The following is a 19,652-nucleotide window of genomic DNA, read 5'->3' as shown; positions in this document are numbered from 1 at the left end:
TGGTTCTCCTCCTTGTCCCTCCACTTCTGGCCAGGTTTTGGCCACTAGATGGGGTTGCCAGTTCCATGATTCTGGGCCATCTGTCCCCTTATTCCAGAAAAGATCAGCTTGCACCTCCCTGGAGGACAGACTAGTTAGGTCAGTGAACAGACCAGGGGGTAAGGACAGTATTGGGGTTGGAAGGTGTTACCTGGTCATGCAGGCCACTAGTGGACAGGGATGGGGCTCTGCAACAGAATCATATTCTATCGTCTAATTCCAGTTTACAGCTTTTGCCAAAGTTGGCCATAACCTCAATCCCTGGAGATGGGGGTCAGAAAGTGTTTCTCTGTGCCTGTGGAGGGGAGAGGGCTCCTAGGCTTTGGGAGCCACTGCCAGGCTGGGTGGTAGGTTTCAGGCCAGTAGTCCTGGGCACGGTCAGCAGCATCCTCAGGAGGTGTGCTCTGGCTTCTATCCTCCTGGATCCTGAAAAAACAAAGTGAGATCTGGGGAGGAGGAGGCCAGCTAGTTTCCTGGGTGAGCAGGTATGCCACTGGCTGAAAACGATCACTGTGGCCAGGCCTCTGTACTCTGACCAACAGAGGCCACGGCAGCCGTCCAACCCTCCAGGAGAGTCTAAAGTATAGACCCTTCCTTGGCCAGTATGTCCTTGCCCTACAGCAATGATGAGCTGAAATATTATGCGAGAGCGGAATCCTAACTACTGGAGTGGCATGGGATTGAGTGGGGGAATTTTATCTTAGCAAACCAGAGACTCACCCAGAGGGTGGTTTTGTGCTTGGCCCACAGCTGAGTGCAGGGCTGTTTAAGCAGTGCCAACTCTGGTCAGCTCCCCAGTCTATATATCTTAGAGATGTAAATAAAACATTCATACATTGCTGGTGGGACTGCCAATTGGTGCAACCACTATGAAAAGCAGTATGGATATTCCTCAAAAAACTTGGAATGGAACCACCATTTGACCCAGCTATCACACTTCTTGGTTTATACACAAAGGACTTAAAATCAGCATACTATTGTGACGCAGCCACATCAATGTTTATAGCAGCTCAATTCACAATAGCTAGACTATGGAACCAACCTAGGTGTCCCTCAATAGATGAATGGATAAAGAAAATGTGGTATATATACTCAATGGAATATTACTCAGCTTTAAAGAAGAGTAAAATTATGGAATTTACCAGTAAATGGTTGGAGTTGGAGAATATCATGCTAAGCGAAATAAGCCAATCCCACAAAACTAAAGGCCAAATGTTTTCTCAGATGCTAATTCACAATAAGAGGGGGCACTATGGAAGAATAGCATTACCTTAGATTAGGTAGAGGGAAGTGATGGGAGAGAAGGGGAGGGGGTGTGGGGTTAGGAAAGATAGTAGAATGAAACAGACATTATTACTGTATATTTACATGTGACTGCATGACCAATGTGATTCTGCAACATGTACACTCAGAAAAATGAGAAATTATATCTATATATGACATATCAAAGTGCATAAATGCATTCTACTGTCATGTATAACTAGTTAAATAAAAAATTTTAAAAAGATGTAAATAAATAAACATAAATCAAGCTCTCATAATTATTTTAAGATAAATCAATTCTTAGTTTTTATCCTATATCTAATGGAAAAAAAACTTTAGATAAGTTAAATCCAGTAGAATTTATCTGAGCAAGTGGAAAAACAAAAATCAAAAAACAATAACTGGAATGATTGAATTCCCTGGCAGCCCTCACAATCAAAAACATGTCCAAGGAACTAGTGTGTGCAGGGCCATCAGGCAGTATTTATGAACTGAAGTGAAACACAAAAACACATCATTGATTATAAAGACAAATTAGTGCATTACAACTTTGCAATGGACAAACTCAGCTGCTGTAGTTGCCTGAGTCTTAGCAATTCCTTCCCAGAAACTAGGTGGTCAGTGAGTAAAACTACTAAATTATATTGTAATTTGTCATCAAGGATTCAAATGTGAAGGCATCTTCATGAAAAATCTAATGTAATGTTGTTAGTACAATTTGCAAGAAATGAATAAGTAGCACATCTGATTTTTACAAATTAATTTAGAAGTTATCATAGTTTGTTAATACTAGTTTGTTAATCATAGATTGTTAGTACTATATAAGATTTAAAAATATCTAGAATCAAAGTAAAATGAAGTTGACAATAACTAAAATATTATCAACTCTGCTTTGAATATAAGAAGCAAATAACAAATTTACATGTAAACGTCTTTTGAGAAATGTGAAAAGGGAATTTCACTATGATAAATAGTTCTTGGATCTCTGTTTTAGCACACCCTACATCAAAAGATGTACACACAAAATGGAAGTGTAGTATATTTGAAAGTCAATATCTATATGAACATACTTAGAATTACAAGGTATTTTTAGTGCAACCTTATCATAAAAGACACTTATTTTGCATAGCAAACACAGAATATCTTATGCTCCTAATATAACTAAATGTTTAAGACACAAAAAAGATATTATGAGCATCCTTAAAAAAATTCTCCAGCCATGAACCTCTTTGATATTGTTGTACCTGTTGATCTTAAAAACTGATTTTTGTCATACTGATGATAAGAGATGAATTGAACATGACCATTTGCCCATCTCACTCGCAGGACATTGCTGTGGGCAATAGTTTAGGAGTTAATACTGAGAAGTGATTATTTTGATTGTCTAAGTGGAAAGAAAATGTTCTAGATTTGATGTTAGCATCATAGAAAAATAATGATCAATATTACAAAAAGTCATGAAAAGGCCAGATTTTTCACTATACTAAGATTGGGGAATTAAGTATTATTCACATTCACAATAAAGTTACTAGGAAAGTAGTAACAATATAGATTTTCATTTTAAATATAAAGTAATATCAATTTGAACTTAAAAAAAATCTCTTCACTCTTTCTTTCAACTTGGAAACAGTATTTAGCTGCTTAGAGTTTAGGCACAAAGTTTTGAGAATCAGCCATTTCATTTGAAAATGCTTGAAGTATTCATACTGGAAATATAAACTGTTCTATTGGGGATGTATATTATCAATTGAATCTTGAAACATATGTGTTGAAGGCTTGGTCCCTAGCTGATGTTGTCATTGGGAAGTGGGGCTTCCTAAATTGAGGATATGAGGTTATTGGAGGTATGCCCTTGAAGGGTATATATTTTTTTTAAATTTTTTTATTGGTTGTTCAAAACATTATAAAGCTCTTGACATATCATATTTCATACATTAGGTTCAAGTTGGTTATGAACTCCCAATTTTACCCCAAATACAAATTGCAGAATCACATCGGTTACACATCCACATTTTTACATAATGCCCTATTAGTAACTGTTGTATTCTGCTACCTTTCCTATCCTCTACCATCCCCCCTCCCTCCCCTCCCATCTTCTCTCTCTACCCCATCCACTGTAATTCATATCTCTCCTTGCTTATTTTCCCATTCCCCTCACAACCTCTTATATGTAATTTTGTATAACAATGAGGGTCTCCCTCCATTACCATGCAATTTCCCTTTTCTCTCCCTTTCCATCCCACCTCATGTATCTGTTTAATGTTAATCTTTTCTTCCTGCTCTTCCTCCCTGCTCTGTTCTTAGTTGCTCTCATTATATCAAAGAAGACATTTGGTATTTGTTTTTTAGGGATTGGCTAGCTTCACTAAGCATAATCTGCTCTAGTGCCATCCATTTCCCTGCAAATTCTATGATTTTGTCATTTTTTAGTGCTGCGTAATACTCCATGGTGTATAAATGCCACATTTTTTTATCCATTCATCTATTGAAGGGCATCTGGGTTGGTTCCACAGTCTAGCAATTGTGAATTGTGCTGCTATGAACATCGATGTAGCAGTATCCCTGTAGTACGCTCTTTTAAGGTCTTCAGAGAAAAGTCCAAGAAGGGCAATAGCTGGGTCAAATGGTGGTTCCATTCCCAGCTTTCCCAGGAATCTCCATACTGCTTTCCAGATTGGCCGCACCAGTTTGCAGTCCCACCAGCAATGTACAAGAGTACCCTTTTCCCCACATCCTCTCCAGCACTTGTTGTTGTTTGACTTCATAATGGCTGCCAATCTTACTGGAGTGAGATGGTATCTTAGGGTGGTTTTGATTTGCATTTCTCTGACTGCTAGAGATGGTGAGCATTTTTTCATGTACTTGTTGATTGATTGTATGTCCTCCTCTGAGAAGTGTCTGTTCAGGTCTTGACAGGGATGCCCTCTATCACCACTTCTATTCAATATAGTTCTCGAAACACTGGCCAGAGCAATTAGACAAAAGAAATTAAAGGCATAAAAATAGGAAAGGAAGAACTTAAATTATCACTATTTGCAGATGACATGATTCTATACCTAGAAGACCCAAAAGGGTCTACAAAAAAACTACTAGAACTAATAAATGAATTCAGCAAAGTGGCAGGATATAAAATCAACACGCATAAATCAAAGGCATTTCTGTATATCAGCGACAAAACTTCTGAAACGGAAATGAGGAAAAACACTCCATTCACAATATCCTCAAAAAAAAAAAAATAAAATACTTGGGAATCAACCTAACAAAAGAGGTGAAAGATTTATATAATGAAAACTACAAAACCCTAAAAAGAGAAGTAGAAGAAGATCTTAGAAGATGGAAAAATATACCCGGTTCATGGATAGGCAGAACTAACATCATCAAAATGGCGATATTACCAAAAGTTCTCTATAGGTTTAATGCAATGCCAATCAAAATCCCAACGGCATTTCTTGTAGAAATGGATAAAGCAATCATGAAATTCATATGGAAAAATAAAAGACCCAGAATAGCAAAAGCAATTCTAAGCAGGAAGTGCGAATCAGGCAGTATAGCGATACCAGACTTAAAACTATATTACAGAGCAATAGTAACAAAAACAGCATGATACTGGTACCAAAACAGGCGGGTGGACCAATGGTACAGAATAGAGGACACAGAGACTAATCCACAAAGCTACAACTATCTTATATTTGATAAAGGAGCTAAAAGCATGCAATGGAGGGAGGATAGCATCTTCAACAAATGGTGCTGGGAAAACTGGAAATCCATATGCAACAAAATGAAACTGAATCCCCTCCTCTCGCCATGCACAAAAGTTAACTCAAAGTGGATCAAGGAGCTAGATATCAAATCAGAGACTCTGCGTCTGATAGAAGAAAAAGTTGGCTCCGATCTACATATTGTAGGGTCGGGCTCCAAATTCCTTAATAGGACACCCATAGCACAAAAGTTGATAACAAAAATCAACAAATGGGACTTACTTAAAATGAAAAGTTTTCTCTCAGCAAGAGAAACAATAAAAGAGGTAAATAGGGAGCCTACATCATGGGAACAAATTTTTAGTCCTCACACTTCAGATAGAGCCCTAATATCCAGAGTATACAAAGAACTCAAAAAATTAAACAATAAGAAAACAAATAACCTTGAAGGGTATATTAGGACCCCAGCCCCATTCCCTTCGTCTTTCTTTTTATTTCCTTCCAGCCACCACTATGTGAGCCATTTTGCTCTCACTTGTTGTCCCCACCAGCTACAGGCCATAGAGATGGAGCCACATGACCATATACTAACAACAGATAAGACTTACTCTATTGATAAGGTTTGATTTTTGTGTATATGCTCTTGTATTGGGATTCATTCTTTCATGATAAGAACTATCTTTCGGTTATTGATGAAAGACCTCCTTAAGCATCTTTCATAAGGCATATCTGTTGGTCATGAATGTGAGACAGCTACAATTAAACATTTAGTTATACTAGTAGCATATGATATTCAGTACTTTGCTATACAAAATAAGTGTCTTCTGTGATCAAATTGCCCTCAAATACCTTGTATTTCTAATAGATATTGAGTTCCAAATATACTACAGTTGTCTTTTGTATGCTTCATTCTTTATAATGTAGGGCTACCTGAAATAGAAATCCAAAACTATTTATCATTATGAAATCCCTTTTTGCATGTCTTATCATTTCTTTCCTCTCCAACCATACCACACTCATTTTACAGATTTGACCAGCCTAGGCTTTATTTTGGAAAAGACATATGAATTTGTTCTAAACTGAGAGCATGGGCAAGAGAGGTTACCCCAGGTAGGAGATTTTCCCCAGCAGTGGGCCGAGGGCTAGGGCTGGGCCTCAGGTGGGTCTCTTATTCCCTATGCATCCCTGGAGAGCTGCCACCACAGCTGACCAACCCTCCAGGAGAGTGCAAAGTCTACACTCTTCCTTGGAAGCCTGTAGGTCCTGCCCTGCTTCAGTGTTGAGCTGGGACACTAGGAGAACTGAATCCTAGGAGAGTAGGAGAACTGAATCTTAACTACTAGAGAGGTGTGGCCACCAGAAGGTGGCCAATGGGCAAGAAATTGAGCTCAAGTGTTGAGAGCCACAGCCAAAGGGGCCCCAGCAAACTTCCAGCTGCCAGCAAACTTCCAGCTGCTGGCTGATGATTGGCTCACAGCAGCCCCAGCAACATCTAGCTGATTGGCTCCTCGGCCCCAGCAACATCTAGCTGATTGGCTCCTCTGCGGTGATGCTCATTGGGCTGTTTCCCTGCCCTTTCAGACCACGGAGCTGCTCATTGGGGGACTTTTTTGGCTCCGCCCACGTGACCCAGCCAACCGGCCTCAAGAGCAGGAGGATTGTGGGAGGTGGAGAGAAGCTGGTGTGGGAGAGAGAGGCTTGGGGAAAGCCGGTGGTGGCAGTTGAGGCTCTGAGGGTTTTTCCTGAGAGACTATTTTGTTTGTCGTGTGTGGTTCTAAAAATAAAGTTAGTTTCTTTTGACAAGTGGCTCCTGATTGTGCCCAGCCAGACTGCGGCATTTGGTGGCTCGCACGGGGAGCGACTGAGGGTAAGTGAAACTGCTCGCCCCTGAGGGCAGGGCGAGAGGATGGGTAGCCATTTTAAGATTCCTCTTTTATTTTGCTTCACTTTTGTTTTAAGTTGCCTGTCCCTGGAGATGAGTGAGACGGAAGAAAAACCGCTCACATCTGAGGAAAAACTATTTACATCTGAGGAACAGATAGGGAGAAAGGACGGATGCCCATGTCAGGAGGATAGAAAGGCTATAATGACTTTTTGTTGTTCCCTTTTTATTTCATTCTGTCTCGGTTTTGTTTGGCGTTATCTTGTTGGGTTGTATTATAGTAGAAATACGGGATCAGAAATTAGTAAAAAACAAACTGAAAGAGTGTTAAGTAAATTGTTAGAGGAAGGAGGCATCTCAGTAAAATCAAGAACAATCAGGGCATACGTTGATACAATACAAAAATGTAGCCCATGGCTTTTTAAGGAGGAGTTGTTAAATATATCACAATGGAACCATCATGGTGAAGATTTAAAAAGAGTAGAAAAGAAAAGCCCAGGGACTCTGCCATTTGGCACATTGCCATTGTGGACATTCGTATCTTGTTTGCTTAGTCCAAAGCCTTCAGTTCAGACAATGGTAGAGGAAGGAGAAGACATAATGATTCAAGTAAAAGAGAAGGTCTCTCAAGTTAGTCAGACAGAGGAAAAGATTCAAGTAAAAGAGAAGGCCTCTCAAGCTAGTCAGACAGAGAAAGAAAGTGTAAAACAGAAAAAGCCATCAGGGGGAAAGTTACAACAGGAGACTGCTACTAACACCTTTCTATCACCAGAGGGTGTAAGTGTCCAACCAACAGCACCACCTCTACAGGAGACTGCTACTAACACCTTTCTATCACCAGAGGGCGTAAGTGTCCAACCAACAGCGCCACCTCCATATGCTGGGAGGCCCCCAACCCCCGCAGTTGATAGTTGGGATCCTGAGACAAGGTCTCAAATATTAACATGCCCTGTATTTGAGGCAGGAGGGCAGCGATTTTACCAAGTTTTAAATTTCAAAACAGTGAAGCAGCTAAAAGAGGCTGTAACAACCTATGGTCCTCAAGCACCCTTCACTGTAAGCTTGGTCGAATCCATTAACAACTTGAACATGACGCCAGCAGATTGGGCTAATATGTGTAAAGCTGTGCTAAATGGAGGACAATACCTGTTATGGAAGGTTGCCAATGAGGAATTTTGCAAGGAGACGGCTAGGCGAAATGCAGCAGCTGGTTATCCTCAGAGAAATCTAGATATGTTGTTAGGAAAGGGACCTTATGAGGATCAGCAGCAACAAATTGCATATGATCCTGGCGTATACGCACAAATTGCTGCAGATGCAATTAAGGCATGGAAGACTTTACAAGGACATGGAGGTTTACAAGGTCAATTATCTAAGGTAATACAAGGAGCTAATGAACCTTATGCTGAATTTGTAGATAGGCTTATTCAAACAGCTACCAGAGTTTTTGGGAATACAGAACAAGCAATGCCATTACTAAAACACCTGGCTTATGAGCAAGCGAATCGTTGGTGCAGAGATATCATTAGACCATGGAAACATGAAGATTTAAACACATATATTAAATTATGTAGAGACATTAATGAACAAGAGCAAGTCGTGGCAGCTGCAGTAAAACAGGCTTTAGAAGCCAGAGACATTAATGAACAAGGGCAAATTGTGGCAGCTGCAGTAAAACAGGCTTTAGATGCCAGGCCAAGAACATGCTACAATTGTGAACAAACAGGACATTTTAAAAGGAATTGCCCCATTGGAGGAGGGTTTAACAAAACTAGGTATCAAAGGAGTAGAATACCAGGTATTTGCCCACGATGCCGAAGAGGGAGACATTGGGCTAATGAATGCCGTTCTCAAACCACCATAGAGGGTACTCCATTATCAAAAAACGAACAAGGACCAGGTGTTTATCCACGATATCGTGGAGAAAGGCATCGGGCTCCATTGCCAAAAAACGGACAGGGGGGCCCAATGCTCCGGGGCCCAAAACCACAAATATACGGAGCACTGGAGGAACCCAGCAACCCCATCAGGGTAGTGCCCAGGACACATTGTCCATCAGATCCCTCATCAGACAAACCAGAGGGAGCGCAGGGTTGGACATCTGCGCCTCCGCCAGAGCAGTACTAACTCCAGAGATGGGAGTTCAAATCATTCCCACAGGGGTGAAAGGACCTCTTCCCAAAGGAACAGTAGGCTTATTATTGGGACGCAGCTCTTCTACTCTAAAAGGACTTATGATAAGTCCTGGGGTAATTGATCCCGATTATGAAGGTGAAATAAAAATTATAGCCAGTTCTCCAAAGGGTATATCAGTAATTTCACCAGGAGATAGAATAGCACAGTTACTAATAATACCCAGCCTACATGATAAATTTTCCAGTCGTACTGTAGAAAGAGGTTCCAAGGGATTAGGCTCCACAGGTGTAGATTGGGCTATGCTTTCTTTAAATTTAGATTCTCGCCCCATGCTAAAACTAAATATTCAAGGACATGAATTTAATGGGCTACTGGATACAGGTGCAGACCTTAGCATCATCTCTCGTCAAGAATGGCCAAAACATTGGCCATTACAACAAGCCACTCAAACGCTTCGAGGCCTAGGAGTGGCAACTAATCCCCATAGAAGTGCAATGGTATTAGATTGGAAGGATCCTGAAGGATGTGAAGGAACTATACAGCCATATGTATTGGATCATCTTCCCGTAAATTTATGGGGACGAGATGTCCTAGATCAATTAGGTTTGACATTAACAAATAACATCAACCAAAATGCACCCACTATTATGACTAGACAAGGTTTTAGGAAAGGAAAAAGATTAGAAAAACAAGAACAAGGTATAGCAGCACCAATACAAATAGATCAAGGAACAGACAGACATGGGTTGGATTTTCAGAAAGGGCCACTGAGACAATAAAAATTACTTGGAAATCAGAAAGACCAGTATGGGTTCCTCAGTGGCCCCTGACTAAAGAAAAGATACAAGCAGCCCATGACCTGGTCAAACAACAATTAGCAGAAGGACATATACAACCTTCTGTATCTCCCCATAATACTCCCATTTTTGTCATCAAAAAGAAATCTGGTAAATGGAGATTATTGCAAGATTTAAGAGCCATTAATAATGAGATGGTTATTATGGGACCTGCTCAATCAGGGATTCCTCAGTTGTCTGCTTTGCCAAAAACCTGGTATGTTTTAGTTATAGATATTAAAGATTGTTTTTTTTCAATTCCAATTCATCCTGAGGATAGTCCACGTTTTGCATTTACTATCCCTGCACTGAATCATGAAAGTCCTGATCAGAGATATGAATGGAAAGTACTCCCTCAAGGGATGGCTAACAGCCCAACTATGTGTCAAATTTATGTTAACAAAGTAATCCAGCCACTTAGAAATCAAAATCCTGAACTACAAATATTTCACTATATGGATGATGTATTATTAGCACACAAAGATAAAAACACATTGCTAGAATGTTATGCCACACTTACAAACTTATTAAAAAATTATAATCTAGAGATAGCAATAGATAAAGTACAATTAAATTTTCCAATTAATTATTTAGGAGTTCTATTATCCTCAACCATGGTCCGTCCACCAAAAATTCAAATACGAGTAGATCAACTCAAATCACTTAATGACTTTCAAAAGTTATTAGGAGACATAAATTGGATAAGGCCTTATTTAGGTATACCAACAGGAGAGTTGGGACCTTTATTTGATATCCTAAAAGGTCCATCAGATCCAAATTCACCCCGAATGTTAACGCCTGAAGCAAGAAAGGCATTAAAAATCATTGAAACATATATGGAAAATATGCATTTGGATAGAATTGATATAAGTTTGCCTTTATTATTTATTGTACTACCAACAAAAAATATTCCTATAGGAGTATTTTGGCAAGAAGGTCCATTATTATGGATACATTTATCTTATTCTCCTAACACTATTCTTACTAGGTATCCTGAGGCTGTAGGACAGTTAATACTCAAAGGAATAAAAGCAGCAAAGGGAGTGTTTGGAATTTCTCCCAATAAAATTATTACTCCATATACTATGAATCAAATTGATGAGTTAGCTAATGAGTTAAATACTTGGGCAATAATCATGTGCAAATCTAATGTTTCATTTGATAACCACTTACCATCTAATCCTTTATTGTCTTTTTGGTCATTGCATCCTGTAATTTTTCCAAAAATGACAAGAAAAACACCTATCATGAATGCTCCAAATATATTCACTGATGGGTCAAATAATGGTACAGCAGCAGTAGTTACCCCTGATCAAACTTTTACATTTTTAGTACCCAAACAATCAGCTCAAAAGGTAGAGCTTAATGCAGTTTTACAAGCTTTTGTGATGTTTAAAGATTCTGTATTTAATTTATTTTCTGATAGTCAGTATGTAGTTAATGCTATAGTATCTCTTGAAGATGCTGGTAGGATTTCCCCTTCTTCTACTGTTTTCTCTTTGCTTTCCACTATACAAAGTCTAATCTGGGACAGAAAAGATCCATTCTTTATAGGACATATCAGGGCACATACAGGATTGCCTGGAGCCCTTAGTTTGGGCAATGATTTAGCAGATAAAACTACACATGACATACATATTTTCTCTACACTAGAAGAAGCTATAAATTTTCATAAAAAGTTCCATGTCAATGCTAATACTTTACAAAAGCGTTTTAAAATAACTAAGGAACAAGCTAGACAAATAATAAAACAATGTCAAAATTGTGTGACCTTTTTACCACAAGTTAATCTTGGAGTCAATCCTAGAGGATTGATACCTAACCATATTTGGCAGATGGACGTCACACACTTGCCAGAATTTGGAAAATTAAAATATTTGCATGTTACAGTTGATACTTCTTCTGGATTTTTGATGGGCTCCCTTCATGCCGGAGAAAAAACTAAAGATGTTATAGCTCATTGCTTACAAAATTTTGCCACTGTGGGTGTTCCAAAACAGTTAAAAACAGATAATGCCCCTGGTTATACTTCTACCTCTTTTAAACAATTTTGCTCAACATTTGGCATTACTCATATAACAGGAATCCCATACAATCCACAGGGACAAGGCATAGTTGAAAGAGCTCATCAAACTATTAAAATGTACTTATTAAAGCAAAAAGAAGGAATTGGGAAGGGGTATATATTCCCCAAAGATAAACTTAAAATAACCCTTTTTACTCTAAACTTTTTAAATTTGGATTCATCAGGACTTAGTGCTGCGGAAAGGCATATGTGTCCAAAAAATGTACATAAGCCCAAGGTACTTTGGAAGGATATTCTAACAGGACAATGGAAAGGTCCTGACCCAGTAATTGTCTGGAGTCGAAGGTCTGTTTGTGTGTTTCCACAGGGAGAACAGCAGCCGATTTGGATTCCAGAGAGATTAACCAAGGTCCTGACCCAGTAATTGTCTGGAGTCGGGGGTCTGTTTATGTTTCCACAGGGAGAACAGCAGCCGATTTGGATTCCAGAAAGATTAACTAAAGTGGCTCCTGATTGTGCCCAGCCAGACTGCGGCACTCAAGAAGGTCTCCATAGAAAACTAGGGACCTACTCAGTGAGTGGTTCTGTGCCTAACCCACATCTGAGTGGAGGGCTGTTTGAGCAGTGCCCACTCTGGTCAGTTCATCTACATCCCAAGTCTGTATGTCTTAAAAGATGGAAATAGATTATAATTTTTAATATTTAAAGGAAAACAGGTATCAGAACCAGACTCCCACAGGAAATTGATTTGGACAATGCAGGAGAACTGAATCCTAATGACCAGAAGATGGCTGATGGGCAAGGGATTGAGCTGGGGATGGTAGCAACATAGCAATTTAAAAATGATGCTGATGAACACATTAATGGCTGTAAGACTGAGTAGATAGCAGGCAAGATCAGGTGGGCAATGTAAGGTGAGGAATGCAACCTCTGAGAAAGAATCCAGAGCATAAATGAAATAGACTGGGACATAAATGAAGAATGCCTTCAAAGGAGTCACCAGTGGGCTGCCACAGACAGACAAGAGGAGAATTAAGGAGCTTGACAATATCAATAATTATAAATATTAATAAAAATTAATAAAAATAATAAATGGAGAAAATCAAGTTTGGACTATGGTTAAAAGCCAATATTGTCCAATGTGAATGTTCAGTGCAGGAGCCATCAGTATTCGAAAGCTCACAAATTTCTTAGTAAATTGCTAAGGAATTCGGAAAGCGGAATACAGGTATTCCACCATCCTCTGATCCCCAATGCCATTTTCACAGCCAAGCCCCTCTGGGCCTCCACAGGGGAGACCTGAAAGACCTTCATTCCCAACACTGGACTCTATCAACTAGCAGTGTTGCTGCAGAATCATGGATATTCAGCCATAATCCTGCATATTCTGACCCAATTCTATGAAGTCTCTGCCTCCCCTGCCGTGATTGCAGATTTTTTCTCCCAAGGCCAAGCTACTTCCTGACCAGATCCTCTCCTAGCATCACCTGCATCTGGTGGATTCCAGGCAGGCCCCGAGTGCTGCCAGATCTACCCCTTCATTGCTGCAAAGTTTCAGGCCCTTGTTCCTGATGTGTATCACACACCCTGCCTGTCATAGTGCATTGCCAGGCCCCTCTGGTATTTTCTTCTTTAGACATTAAAGACATACACTTGTAAAATAATTTATATTCTCCAAATAAAATTTCCCCACTATAACACAGAATAATATGAATAGAAAGACATAAAGTAACCACCCATGAGACCTGGATGAAAATTCAATAAAATTCAATGAAACTAGAAAACCAATGGCTGAGCAAAGCTGAGACATCCTGGTATGAATATCAAGATGTGAATAGAAAGTGAGCAGGCAGAGAACCACTCAGGCTCAATGTTTGGCCTGACTGAGGAATACATCACACAAAGTCTAGAGTATTCTGAGTATCTGTCCTTTTAATTTGCATCATACACAAAAATGCAAGTATTCTGATGGTTAGTTTGGCACCCAATCAACCATTCTAAATTTCTTATATATTGATAGGATTTTGGCATGGAAATAGATTTAAAGACATAACTAAATATTGTATAATTTCATGCAAGGTCAATTGGTAGAAATGATGAGCACTTTTTCAGGACTGGCACTCTTCCACAGGTGCCCTTGGCCTCTCTCAGGAGCATCTTCAGCAATGATTGAGGATATGGGCAAGAGAGGGTACCCCAGGCTTTTCTCCATGCTCAGCTCTAGGCCAAGGAACTAGAAGTTAGCTTGGAGCTGCACCAGGTCGTGGAAGGCCTTGACTGAGTGGTATATGGCTGATATGTGCCAAAGCATTTTGAGACCATGGCTGTAGATGCTGTCAACTCTGGGGCCTTTCAATCATGGGAGCTCTCCAAGCACCTTTCCCCATCTCTTCCTTGTCCTTGTCCTCCTTCTTCCAGGGCTGGGAGCATGACCCAGCTGGTGCCAACAACTGCAGGATGCCACAGCTCTACATGCAGTAGGTGGCTGGACCCAGGCCAGCTCCTTGATGCTCAGCCCCTATGCCACACATCCCTTCACAGCTGTGCATGGACCTTCATCACCTGGGATCCCTGTCCCAGGGATGCCTTGTCGAGTTGGAGGACCTATTGCTCTTCACTCACTTAGACCAGGCTGCCATGGCCAGCAAGATGCTGTGGTCCAGCTGCAGCATCAAGCTGAGCCTCTTTCCATCTGAGTAGCAGAGGAGATATACCAGTCCCAAGCTGCCCTCTCCAGATAGACTCACAGTTCATGATGTCGTGCCCACCTCCTGGCTGCTTTGTATATTCTGCAGCCACAGCAATGGCACCCGTGATGGCAGGCAGTTCCTCAACCCCACGGTGGTGTGTGGTAGGACCTTGGCTGGCCCCAGACCTCAGCCTACAGACCCCCATACAGAAGCAGAAAAAGCGGACCAGCTGTGGGGCTGCAGACCCTGGTTTCCCAGCTTGACACTATGCATGCCTTGGTGATCGTGCTACCCCTATTTTCCCAGCCCTCCCACAGCCAAAGGCGCAGCATGGGAATCTGAGGGCTCCATTGTGGCAGACAGCAGGGGTGTGGGCAGCCAGTAGCCCCAGTACAGCTTGCTGTGGGCATCGCGGCTACTGAACAGGGCATACCAACATCACCATTACTACCACCACCCAACTCCTTACTTGCCCTATACAGGTGCGTCACTGACATCTGCCTGGCCAGCTGGACCCTTGGTGACTCTGATGCTACACAGCCTGCACAGCCAAGCCTGAGGCCTGCTCGCAGTGCCTCTGGGCCCCCACCACAAATCTACTGGAGGACCTTCCAGAGAGCACCAAGCGCATGAAATGAGGCTCATCCAGACATCCCTGTGGAGGCAGGAGGGTACTGGCCACTACCTGTGCAAAGCATGCAACCTGTAAGATCAATAACCTTAGCCTGCCCCTCATCAAGCCTTTGATTCATGTTAGAACAACTAGCCTTGGAGCCCTCCCAAGGCCTAAATGCAAGAGACAGCAATGAAACAGTCAGGTGTTTCATGAAAGTTAATTTTTCCAAGACTTAACCAGTCAAAAATGATCTGGTTGGAAGGTGGCACAGCATCATCAAATGGCCAATCAGGGGCATGGATGCATTCTTTCTCCACAAGAGGAGTGTCCTCAGTGGCTTCACATACTCTTACTCTTGGGCAACTCCATGCTTCTTAAATTTTTCTATAAATTGGCCTAAGTTTGCACTGGCTGGATTGTGTATAGTAAGTAATCTTACTTCATACACATGACATTTACTGGAGAAAGCTTCTTTAGCAAATGGTGCTGGGAAAAAAACTAGAAATCCATATACAGCAAAATGAAATTACACCCTTGTCTCGAATCCTGCACAAAACTCAAAGATTTAGGCATTAGAACAGAGACCCTGCTCTAAACCCACCAGACTTGAAAAAAACAGTAAGAGGAAAGTGCATTCACTGTACCAAAGCTTTTCAGCATCACAGCTTAGCAGCACAGCCCAGCACAGACTACAAGCTCTTGCCCTTGTGATTCAGGTGCTGCCTGGAGCTTGGCTCACTGCTGCTGCCCAGAATTGCAGGACTGTGAGGACCCACATAGGGACTAGCCTAAGAAAAGACCAGTTCATCATTCAAAGGATGAAGTTTCCACTGCATGCTTAGGACTTTGGCACTACAGTAAAGTCAAGGAATCTTATGTCAAAACATTGCAAGACAGAGACCATCTGTATTTGTATTAGGTCTCATATCTTCATCAATTAGGAATTCACAAAATCCATTGGATTGCATCCAAATGATCACCTTATAACCCCATTACACAGTAAAATGATCTCGTATAAAATAAAAAGGAAAATACTTGGCATTTGATCTGAAAGCTTAGAACATATTTATTGCAACAGAAGTATAAACACAAGACCTAAAAAGAGTGGACAATACTTAAAGTTAGAAGTGTAATTTTTCTGACTTTATCAATGGCATTTATGTTCATGATTTGCTGTGGTTTGGATATGATTTTTTCCCTAGAAACTTGTGTTTTTCCATGGCTTCAGAAATTTCTCCATTCACTTGTATGCATCAGCTTGATTATAATATACTTATGTGTACATTTTGTTTTTAGTATTTATCCTGCTTGATATTCTCTGAGATTTCAGGATCTATAGTTTGTTGCCTATCACTATGTTGTATAATTGTTAGTGCTTATTACTGGAAATATATTTAGACCTTTTTCTCTTTTCCTCTAAGTTTCCTGTTGCAAATATTTATTTTGTTTAATTGTCCCAAGCACTTGGATATGCTCTTTGCTTTACCATTTTATTTCCTTTTAAATTTTAATATGACAATTTTCTATTGACATTGTCAAGCTCCTTTATTCTTCCCTTGTCTGTGGGCAGCCCACTGGTGACTCCTTTGAAGGCATTCTTCATTTATGTTCAAATCTACTTCATTCCTGGCATCTGCTCTGGATTCTTTCTTAGAGGTTGCATCCCTCAGCTTACGTTTCCCATCTGATCTTGCCTACTATCTATTCAGTCCTCACATCCTTTAATGTATCTGTCGGCATCATTTTTAAATTGCTATGTGAAAGTTTCAAAGTCAATTCCTGTGGGAGTCTAATTCTGATACCCGCTTTCCCCCTTTGTCTTTTTCTTGTCTTTCACCTTCTACTGAGCATACGCAAGTGTCCTTTTCCAGCTCCTGGGTGTCACCCAATGTATTCATCTGCATTGACTCTGTTTCTCCTCCTCCTCCTCCTCCTCCTCCTCTTCCTCCTCCTCCTCCTCCTCCTCCTCCTTTCTTCTTCTTTGTAATATGTACCATTATTTGGTTTTGATTTGGGTAATGCTGACCTGACAAATGAGTTGGAAAAGGTCCCCTCCTCTCCAATTTCTTTAATGTTTCCTACTATGCAACTGTCATGTATACCTACATTGTCTTGCCACTTCAAACTCTTCATGTGCAAAATATATATTGTTCCTTACTTTTCTATTGTTTAATTATCATTATTTTAGAACGATCGTCACTCAATTTATGTACATAAGTATACTGTTAATTTTCTGTAATATCTTTGTCCCATCTGAAATTCTGTTGTATAGTTAACATTGTGTGTGTGTGTGTGTGTGTGTGTGTGTGTGTTGCTGGGGATTGTGACTCAGGTTTCACAGAGGCTAAGCAAGCATTCTACCCCATTAGCTATATCGCCAGCTCCAATGCTGGTTTTTCATAATGCAGTTCTGCATTATCTATATTTATCTTGGCAAATCTTGCTAGAGATTCCTTAATTTTATTGATCTTTGAAAGAATGGGAAAAGTAGTAGGTATCCATAGCAGTAAGGAGGCAGAAGGGCTGAGCAGATCAGCTGTGACCAGGAGCATGGCTAACCTAAACTGAAGACTAAATTTTACATTCATAGGCACAGAAAACCACTGGTCCAAGAAAATGTTCTACTTGGTTATGATGGTGAAGACCCATCTTCTCTAAGCATATTATACAAGAATTAACCACTTCTCAACTGGATGCAAAGCACATAGATTTTTATCACTCATTCTCCAAGACCCCTTAACGGGGCTATCTCCTGTTAAACTCACCAGACTTGAAAAAGTAATAAGGGAAAGTGCATTCACTGTACCAAAGCTTTTCAACTCATAGCTTAGGAGCACAGTACAGACTATAAGCTCTTGCCCTTGTGATTCAGGTGCTGGCTGGGAGCTTGGATCACTGCTGCTGCCCAGCATTTCAGGACTGTGAGGAAACACATAGGGCTACCATGGGAAAAAACTAATTCATAATTTAAAGGATGAAGTTTGCACTGCATGCTTAGGGCTTTGGCACCACAGTAAAGTCAAGGAATCTTACATCAAAGCATTGCAAGTTGGAGACAATTTGATTTATATTAGGTCTTGTATTTTCATCAACCAAATCTTCTACCACTGTCGCTAGCTTTGCTGACAGCAAGCCTGGCTCTGCTAAGAAGTTAGTGATCAAGAACTTTAAAGATTAACCTAAATTACCAGAAAACTACACAGATGAAACATGGCAGAAGCTGAAAGAAGCAGTAGAAGCTATTCAGAATAGTACTTCAATTAAGTAAAATTTAGAAGAACTCTACCAGGCTATAGAAAATCCCTGTTCTTACAAGATTTCTGAAAACTTGTACAGACAGCTGTGACAGATTTGTGAAGATCACATCAAAGCACAGATTCATCAATTCAGAGAGGATTCATTGGATAGTGTTCTTTTTCTAAAGAAGATTGACAGATGCTGGCAGAATCATTGTAGGCAAATGATCATTATCAGGAGCATTTTTTTTGTGTTTCTGGATAGATAGAACTTATGTTCTTCAGAATTTAATTCTACCCTCTATTTGGGACATGAGACTGGAATTATTTAGGGCTCATATTATAAGTGATCAGAAAGTCCAAAGTAAGAAAATTGATGGCATTCTTCTCTTGATGGAGAGAGAAAGAAATGGTGAAGCAATTGAAAGAAGTTTACTCCAAAGCCTTTTAAGTATGTTCTCTGATTTGGAAATTTATCAACATTCTATGAACAAGAATCTTGAAAGAAACTAATTGGCTCACGTAGCTGAAGGCCAAAAATTGATGCAAGAAAGAGAGGTTCCTGATTATCTTCATCATGTTAACAAACATCTAGAACAAGGAGCAGACAGACTTATTACTTACTTAGAGCAGACTACCCAGAAGTCATTAATTGCTACTGTAGAAAAACAACTTCTAGGTGAACACTTAACAGCAATTCTTCAAACAGGTTTAAATAATCTTGATAAAACCCAAATTCAAGATTTATCTCTCCTGTATCAATTCTTCAGCAGAGTTCGAGGTGAAGTTCAGGTGCTCCTGCTATAGTGGATTGAATATATCAAGGCATTTGGGAGCACTGTTGTTATTAATTCCAAAAAAAGATAAAACCATGGTTCAAGAATTGCTAGATTTAAAGATAAGGTTGAACATATAATTGACATCTGCTTTCTGAAGAATGAAAAATTTATCAATGTGATGAAAGAAGCTTTTGAAACATTCATTAACAAAAGACTAAACCTGATTGGACAAAGTCTGGACCAATAGCATTGGTACATTTTTCAAACCCTAATTAGCATAACTTTGAGCCAATCACAGTGACCCAAGGGCTATATAAGCCCTCTTGCCAGCCACACTTCGCAGAAGATAACTGAAGACGGCGGAGCAGAAGAAGCCGGCGGAGCAGAAGCCGAAGCCGGCGGAGCAGAAGCCGGAGCCGCCGCCCGAGCAGAAGCCGCCCGAGCAGAAGCC

The 19,652-nt window shown here is 40.3% G+C and overlaps 1 pseudogene; it reads left to right on the top strand.

Moving 5' to 3' along the window:
- Nucleotides 1-14,635: 14,635 nt before the first annotated feature.
- Nucleotides 14,636-19,609, top strand: LOC124075601 (cullin-4B-like; annotated as a pseudogene).
- The last annotated feature ends 43 nt before the right edge of the window (nt 19,610-19,652 follow it).

The sequence above is a fragment of the Marmota monax genome, unplaced genomic scaffold, assembly GCF_021218885.2.
Source record: "Marmota monax isolate L192 unplaced genomic scaffold, Marmota_monax_Labrador192_F-V1.1 WCK01_AAM20220418_F8-fsc00609, whole genome shotgun sequence".
Lineage (NCBI taxonomy): Eukaryota > Metazoa > Chordata > Mammalia > Rodentia > Sciuridae > Marmota > Marmota monax.
The sequence above is the reverse complement of the archived record's forward strand: the minus strand, read 5'-3'. Positions and strand labels throughout refer to the sequence as shown.